Below are 8,822 nucleotides of genomic sequence, written 5' to 3'. Positions count from 1 at the left end.
ATCCAAGAGAGAACACAATACAAGAAAAGCTACCACACCAACATTAACACAAGTGTGAGTACAAAACATGACAGTCACTTAAACACAAAAGCGATTCCACTGTAAAAACTCTACATAAAATTTTCTCCAAACAAAGGTAATAAAAACAATTTAAACGATTTTTAAATAGGATTTTTTTTAAACTGAATAAAATGAGTCCTCAAAATTTTCCACATAAATTATTTTTTAGGATTCTTAAAGGAATATTTCACCCAAAAATGAAAAAGACTACTATGGGACTCAATCGTGACCCAAAAAAGATTAGTTACAAACTCTCGTGTGTATTTGTGTTCAGCACAACAAGTAAATGTATACAGATTTATAACAACTGATCACTCATAAATGAAAATTCTTTCATGATTTACACCTTGTGTCATTCCAAACCTGTATGACATTGTTCTGCACAACACAGAAGAAGATATTTTGAAGAATGTAGGTAACCTAAAAACGTTGGTTCCCATTGTCTTGTCATTGGTTTTGTATCCATACAATAGAAGTATATGACTACCAATGATTTTTGGTGTTTTGCAGAAGAAAGTAAGGTTGTGTGGACTTATTTGTGTAAAAATAGACATGCAGCTCTTGAATTTAATGTAAAAGTTGGATTATATTAAAAAGGTGTGTGTGTGTGTGCGTGTGTGTTTATGTGTTATGCAACAATCTTGTCCAAAAATACAGTAAACTTAAAAGTTTGTCTAACACTTTGTTGAGTTTAATATTAAAGATATCTCAACATTTTATACTGTGGGAAATGTTAAAAAAAAATGGTTTGATCAGTAACTCACAGTAGTGTCTGTAGTTGACAGTGTGGATCCTTCAGTAGATCAGAGAGCAGCTTCACTCCTGAATCTTCTGGATTATTATATCTCAGATCCAGTTGTGTCAGATGTGAGGGGTTTGATCTCAGAGCTGAAGTCAGAGCAACACAACCTTCAGATCCAATACTGCAGTCATACAGACTGAAGAGAGAGAAAAATAATATAATAAATATAAATAAATACAAATAAATAAACATATTTCAATGATGTCAATAACATCTAGACAATAAATAGGAATAACATTTTTAATATAATATTTAAATGTATTTGTCAAATTATGTAGTTTTTTAAAGGTATAATAAATTAAATGGCTCTAAATCACTGTCATTTTACAATAATAACATCCTTTAAATATAAATATTAAAATCTTTAAAATGATCTCATCATGATAATGCTGTTTGAATCTGTTTGAGTCATTGACTGACTGATTTACAAAATACAAACATACGTGTTTAACATTATTGGTTCAATGATTTTCTTACTTTAGTGTCTTCAGTTTACAGTTTGTATTCTTCAGTCCATCAGAGAGCAGCTTCACTCCGGAATCCTTCAGTTTATTGTGACTCAGGTTCAGTTCTGTCAGACTTGAGGAGTTTGATCTGAGAACTGACGCCAGTGATGAACAACTTTTCTCTGTCAGATTACAGACACTCAGACTGAGAGAGAAATAACATCACTACAGTTAAAATGTTAGTAATATACTTATGACTTTTTTCTGCATGATTGATCGTTCAGATTTTAATAATGCTGCACTTGACACAAAGATAACAGATAAAGTATTAACAGATCAATCTTTAATGATCACTTCTAATCTCATTTCTATTTTTCAGGATATTGTATGAAGCAGTAAGGTTCATGTGAGACTTTAAATCTCACAGTATCACAAATGTAATACATATAACAATGTTCCAAGAGAAAGACACAAACATTAAAAATCATGTTGATCTCATTCACTTTCAATGAAAGCTTGACAACTTCTATGAGTGACAGTGAACTTGAGCAAAACATGATGTGTGTGTGTCCAGAAACACAAGAAGAGTATGTGATAGTAACAGGGTGAACTTTGTAATTGATAACTGACACTCGTTACCAACAATTAGCATTCAGTGCCCGCTTTTTAAGAGCTGGTTTGCTGTAGCCTGATGTGCGTCACGTCCGCACTCTCCCAGATGATGTTTGTTTGAGTCTGGTTACAGGTATGTGCTTGTGAGAATTTGGGTTTTGCCTGTGTCCCACACACATTTTGTGAAATGTATTGCAATGATTATTGTTCACAAATCATATTGTGAGAAATGTATTTCAATGAATATTGTTCTTGAATTATGTCTAACCTTACTTGAGTTCAAGCGCTGACCAAGTTAACAGAATGTTCAGAACTTCGTGCTGCCTTTTGCTAAAAATACTAAGTCCGAAGAACAAGGAACTAACCAACATGAATACTAATGAACTTATCAGGAGCTCTAAGAACAAAGATCTAACCCACGTGAATAATATTAATAGTTTCAATGACATATTTACTTCCTCTTTTCTGAATACAAATATGGGAACTATTTTCAATAAACTTGGGACTCTGATTGAACTGCACTCTGTGTCTGTGCCATTCTTGGTCTCCTAGATCCAGAAACTCTGAAGGTTCAATCGACTCGACTCTTCAACTTAATCAAACTCAGATTTAGGGGACAAATAAGTATTAATCTTACATTGCTGTTAGCATGTATTCAGTTTGCTAAACTGTGTTTAAGTACAACTTGTCGTGGCACTAATGATTTGTGTATTACACCCCAGCCTGTCTGTGTATCTCAGAGTTCTCCGTCGGTTTCTTTACTAAATAGACCTAATGACGGCCTTCCCTTCAGTTAAGTGTGCTGTTTGTTGCAAACAAAAGCCTAGCGCTGGTTTATCTTAACGGTTGGCAGCGTGTTGAGTAACGTACAGTTTCTTATACTCTAGCATAGCAGCGAGGTGTTTGGATGTTGTTTATCTGGACTCGTGACCTCATAAGAAGTACACGTATACCCTTGTGTGGTAAGTCTAGCATATGATCATCTGTGGGAAATTCTAGCGGGTTTATGTAATTAGTAGTAACCCTGTTTTGTTCCTATTTGCTACAGGGTCCTTTCTCTCATCCTCTTCCTCATGACCGCGTTTGGTATCGCCGTGCCCTTCCCCGCTCTTTAGTCCGGATGATTAATGGTGTAGCTCAGTCACTATTTCTGCTGTATACTACAAGAACATTATTACATGTTGTTTATTTAAAGGAACTATTGCTCACACTTATGTGGAGGAATTACTGCTGTCATTGTCCAGATTCTGTGACTCGCTGTTTTCTGTGTGGTTTTATCTCTGAGCAGAGGAGTATTAAAATCTGTTGGAGAAGGCGTGAATATTACACTGTCGTTCACCTCGAGTCCTGTTCTCCTCGCGATCCACTTGAGCTAGCTCTCTCGCTTTCTCTTTTTTGTTTTTTTCATTACCTGTTTTGTTTGTTTATTATAGTGCCTTTTCCACTCTTTATTGATTTATGATTTAAGCGACCTCGTGTAAATGATCCTTATTTATTGTTCACTAAGAGATATTTATTTTGTTTCTGATCTTCCTTCAGGAGCTGAGGACCCACGGGTGAAAGATCTCTTATGGTGAAGTGTTGGAGTGTGTGATTTAAGTTCACTGTGTGTGGAAGTGTGCTTTTTAGAAACCTAGTCATAGTGATCAGCCTCGTGGGTCCCCTCAGCCCTGTCGGTTGGTGAATTTGTTTGTTGATTTTGTTTATATGCTTTTCTTGTATTTGTTTTCTATTCCGGACGGTATTTGCGGTAAGCTGCCAGTAAAAAGAGTGGCTCTGTATTAGTGAGACTGTATTTAAGCATTTCCAATTTATTAATGTAAAATTAATAAAAACTTTTGTATTTCTATGATACCTGCGTCCTCCTGCCTACCTTAAATTATTAAGAGAACATACCTGTGTGCTTAAAAGCTAAAAAAGGTTCTTTCTAATTCCTGGGTGAAACCTTCTCCAGTGGCATAGTCTGTGTTTATAACAGTGGCGGCTGCTGATCTTTTAAAGAGGGGAAGCTCATTTTTGGCCTAAATCATATTACATGTAAATTCTGCCCTACGTTCCTTTTCAAGAAAATGAATAACCCTGTCGTACCAAGTAGGCGTCTTTTCCAGTGACTTGACCAGTGTCCTCTCAATCGCCAGCAGAGCTAGGCTGCTTAGACGGCCTTGGCCCATTGTGTTACGGGTATAGGACTAGAGCCGCTTTAAACAGGAGATGTTTGGTGTGAAATTGTGTGAAATATACAATGAAGGTTGCAGCAGTTTGTCTTTCCACTACACGTGCAAAATCCGCGATGGGACCGAGTTGGAAATGGAGACACAGAGTGATACGCGTTATAATCTGAAGACCACGCCCACACCATCCGTCTCTTTGCATTGTGAGAAGCTGCCGCCTCCTTGTCATTTATGATTTATAACAAAAAAAATAATGTCTAAAAGCTGAAATGTGACAATGTGTCTAGCAAACAAGCTAAAAAAACCCCAAGAAATACGATTTTATAAGCTGTCGACCCCATAAAAAGAGTGTTTTATGACATAAAAGTGGATTAATAAGAGATGACAGACCCTCCAATCATCACGCAGACGCTCGGAGTCCGGGCCAGCCCACTCCTCCATTCATCCCAGAAACGCTGAGCGTCCCTGGGCGGGACATAATCGCAGCATTATCCAATGACCGTCTTGTTTCTAAGCACTGAAAAAAACTGTTTAAAGCAGCCCCATTGAAGTCAATGGATGCTGGGCTTCAACAGAGTAATGCACTGTACGCTACGGGAATGAATGAGAAGGAAATCGAGTCAGTCGACCTAAGTAGCTGATTCTGAACGAAATTGTTTTCATTCGAGATGAACGTGTTTAACACATTTTATGTCAATAAAATGTTAACATAATAGTACATATATTTGACCAGTCATTTTTAACCAAATTATAAACGGCACTCATTTACATGTTTAATTTCATGTAAATGGAGAGCAACTTTCTGCATAATTCAATTAGATTTATTAATTGTGACCAAGACATGAGAATAAACATGGAAGAAAGGGAAAACATAATATAAAGTAACTACATGAAATTTAGACAAGAACAAGACTGAAACAGCAAAACATACACGGCAACAATTCTTGAGTCACTTGTGATTATTAATAGTTTTTTAACAAAATTATAATTGAATCAGTAACTCACAGTAGTGTCTGTAGTTGACAGTGTGGATCCTTCAGTAGATCAGAGAGCAGCTTCACTCCTGAATCTTCTGGATTATTATATCTCAGATCCAGTCGTGTCAGATGTGAGGGGTTTGATCTCAGAGCTGAAGTCAGAGCAACACAACCTTCATATCCAATACTGCAGTTATACAGACTGAAGAGAGAAAAAATAAATTGAGAACTCAAGATCATTTTAACAATAATATAGAGGATTGTTATTTTTTTTAACATGCATTTTAACAGGCGATAATAAAATATGGTAGTCTTATGGTTAATTCTGTATTTACATCAGATGTGAGTTTGGTTAAAGTGTCTCACAGTTATTTCTTATTGTAAAATGATCAGAATAATCAGAAGATTCACATAAACTTTTCATCCATTTACACAAAACAAACATAAACATTTAACATTATTGTTTCAATGATTTTCTTACTTTAGTTTCTTCAGTTTACAGTTTGTATTCTTCAGTCCATCAGAGAGCAGCTTCACTCCTGAATCCTTCAGTTTATTGTGACTCAGGTTCAGTTCTGTCAGACTTGAGGAGTTTGATCTGAGAACTGACGCCAGTGATGAACAACTTTTCTCTGTCAGATAGCAGTCGACTCAGACTGAAAGAGAAATAACAACACAACAGTCAAGATATAAACACATCAAGAGATATTGTTTGTACAAGATCTGAAGAAACATCTGCACCTGATAGAGAATTACTGCAAGAACTGAACCCTGACAGACAATTATAAATAAATAATAGAAGCAAATAAATACAAAACATGATTTTCAGAAAAAAAGCCAGAGCACAAGAGAGCAGCTCTCACTCTGTAGATGACGTGAATAATTCCTTCATATTTTAAATGATGTCTCTGATCATGTACATAACATAAACTGATCACTGTTACAGTAATTTGACTGTGAAATGTTCAGGTGAAATGCAGTTAAATGACTCACTCAGCTGCTCTGGATGCTTTGATCACTGGCAGAAGCCTCAGAAGACATTCATCTGATGGATCATATTTCCTCAGATTAAACTCATCCAGCTTCTCTTCTGAGTTCAGTAACACAAACACCAGAGCCGACCACTGAGCAGGAGAGAGATGGACTCCAGTAAGACTAGACTCATCTCCTCTGTTCACATATGTTTGTACTTCCTGTACTAGAGAATGATCATTGAGTTCATTCAGACAGTGAAATAGATTGATGGATTTCTCTGGAGAGAGATTCTCTCTGATCTTCATCTTAATGTACTCGACAATTTCCTGTTTACTGTCAGAGCTTCTTCCTGTCTGTGTCATCAGATCTCGTAAGATTGTCTGACTGGACTCCAGTGAAAGACCCAGAAGAAATCTGAGATAAAGATCCAGGTGTCCGTTCTCACTCTGTAAGGCCTTGTCCACTTCTCTCTTCAGTAAATCACTCATATTTGATTTGAACCAGCTGAAGTTTTCTGATGTTTGCTAAAGAAATGACAGAAACACAAATAAAGCAGCGAGAAACTCCTGAACGCTCAGATGCACAAAGCTGAACACCTTCCCCAGGTTCAGTCCAAACTCCTCTCTGAAGATCTGAGTACAAACTCCTGAGTACACTGACGCTTCTCTGACATCAATTTCACACTCTCTCAGATCCTCCTCATAGAAGATCAGGTTCCCTTTCTCCAGCTGTTGAAAAGCCAGTTTTCCCAGTGACTCAAGACTCTTTCTAGCCTGCTGAAGATCTACGTCACATTTCCCATCATACTTCTGACTCTTCAGGTTGATCTGAAACATCAGGAAGTGTGTGAACATTTGAGTGAGAGTCTTGGGGATCTGTGCTTGACTCTCTGCTTCACTCAACATTCTCTGGAGAACAGTGGCTGAAATCCAGCAGAAGACTGGGATGTGACACATGATGTACAGACTTCTGGATGATTTCATGTGTGTGATGATTCTGTTGGCCAGACTCTCATCATTGATTCTCTTCCTGAAATACTCGTCCTTCTGAGGGTCATTGAATCCTCGTACATCTGTGATCAGATCAACACACTCAGGAGGAATCTGATTGGCTGCTGCTGGTCGAGAGGTGATCCAGGTCAGAGCAGAAGGAAGCAGATTCTCCTTGATGAGGTTTGTCAGCAGCACATCCACTGACGCTGATTCTCTGACATCAAACAAACTCGGATTCTTTGAGAAATCTAGAGGAAGACGACACTCATCCAGACCATCAAAGATAAACACAACTTTATAATCATCAAAGTCTGTTGATCTCAGTTCTTTTGTATCTGTGAAGAACTGATGAAGAAGATCCATCAGACTGATATTTTTCTGTTTGATCAGATTCAGTTCTCTGAAAGGAAGTGGAAATATCAAGTGAAGATCTTGATTTGCTTTTTCTTCAGTCCAGTCCAGAATGAACTTCTGCACAGAGACTGTTTTTCCAATTCCAGCGACTCCTTTAGTCAGCACACTTCTGATGGGTTTGTTTTGTTCAGGTGAGACTTTAAAGATGTCATTACATTTGATTTGTGTTTCTTGTGTCTCTGATCTTCTGGACGCTGTCTCAATCTGTCTCACCTCATGTTCATTATTGATGTCTTCACTCCCTCCCTCTGTGATGTACAGCTCTGTGTAGATCTCATTCACAAGTGTTGAGCTTCCTTGAGCTGAGATTCCTTCATTCATTCTCTGAATTGCTCTTTTAGTCTGAATTTGTGTTTCTTCATGTATACAGGGGCAAATTCTGTTATAAATATATGTATATGATTGAGGAAATCCTAAATTATACTTATGTATGTAGGGCTGAAACGATTAGTCGTTGTCGACAATAAAAAAATTGTCGACAAATATTCTTGTTGTCGAGTAGTCGTTTGATTAAGTGACTTAATTTAAGGGCCTGCAATATCACAACTTGACCGATACGGCACTGTGGCGCTAGAGTGTAATGCAGCCTTCCCGAATGCTATCGCAGTAGAAGGACACGCAGTCGAGAATTATGTCGGAGTACAAACGAATGCCAACAAGTAAAGTGTGGGAAAGATTTACCAAATTGAAAACGACAAAATGCGGTTGTGTAATGCAAGCAAGGCGGAACTTTCCTTTCACATCAGCACAACCTGCATGCTGGAGCATTTAAAAGGAAACATCCCGGAGAATGAGCCGAAGAGAGGCGACTGTTCTCTATCTAGAGCTAACTAACTAGCTTAGCGGTAAATCTTTTTATGAGAGAATGCAATAATAACAGTAATGATAAAAACAACAATAATTACAGTTATGTTATTATTTGTTTTGCAAAGTAAAAAGCTTTGATCGAGTTTAAAAGTCAAGCCTGTTTTGATTATTATAACACTATTAGGTATTACATGAGCGGAAAATCCTTATAAGAGAGGGACGTTAAGTGATAGGAGTCTAATATCTTGACTTTATTTTAAAATATTTTCTTCTGTTTCTTGCTCTATTTCATTAACTCTTTCACCGACATTGATGATTTATCTCGTCATTTAAAAAAACGGTTCCCCCCAAACGAGTTATAACGGCAATCAGTGGTTATACTGTTGTACAGCAGGTGGCGCTGTTACACACATTTCGGGAAAATACAGAATCCTAGAACCTAAGTTTATCTCTTATCGGTTTTAATGATTGTTCTGAGTGTAATCTGTGCGGAATCTTTGACAAAAAAAAAACGAATTGACTCAAAATTATCTTTTAATCAAAGTGATACATATTTGAAGAAACCT

The 8,822-nt window shown here is 37.2% G+C and overlaps 1 pseudogene; it reads right to left on the bottom strand.

Annotated features, from left to right (window-relative positions):
• Nucleotides 1-820: 820 nt before the first annotated feature.
• Nucleotides 821-8,300, bottom strand: LOC130415805 (NACHT, LRR and PYD domains-containing protein 3-like; annotated as a pseudogene).
• Nucleotides 8,301-8,822: the final 522 nt, after the last annotated feature.

This window comes from Triplophysa dalaica, chromosome 3 (genome assembly GCF_015846415.1).
Source record: "Triplophysa dalaica isolate WHDGS20190420 chromosome 3, ASM1584641v1, whole genome shotgun sequence".
Lineage (NCBI taxonomy): Eukaryota > Metazoa > Chordata > Actinopteri > Cypriniformes > Nemacheilidae > Triplophysa > Triplophysa dalaica.
This window is presented reverse-complemented; position numbering and strand designations above follow the sequence as displayed.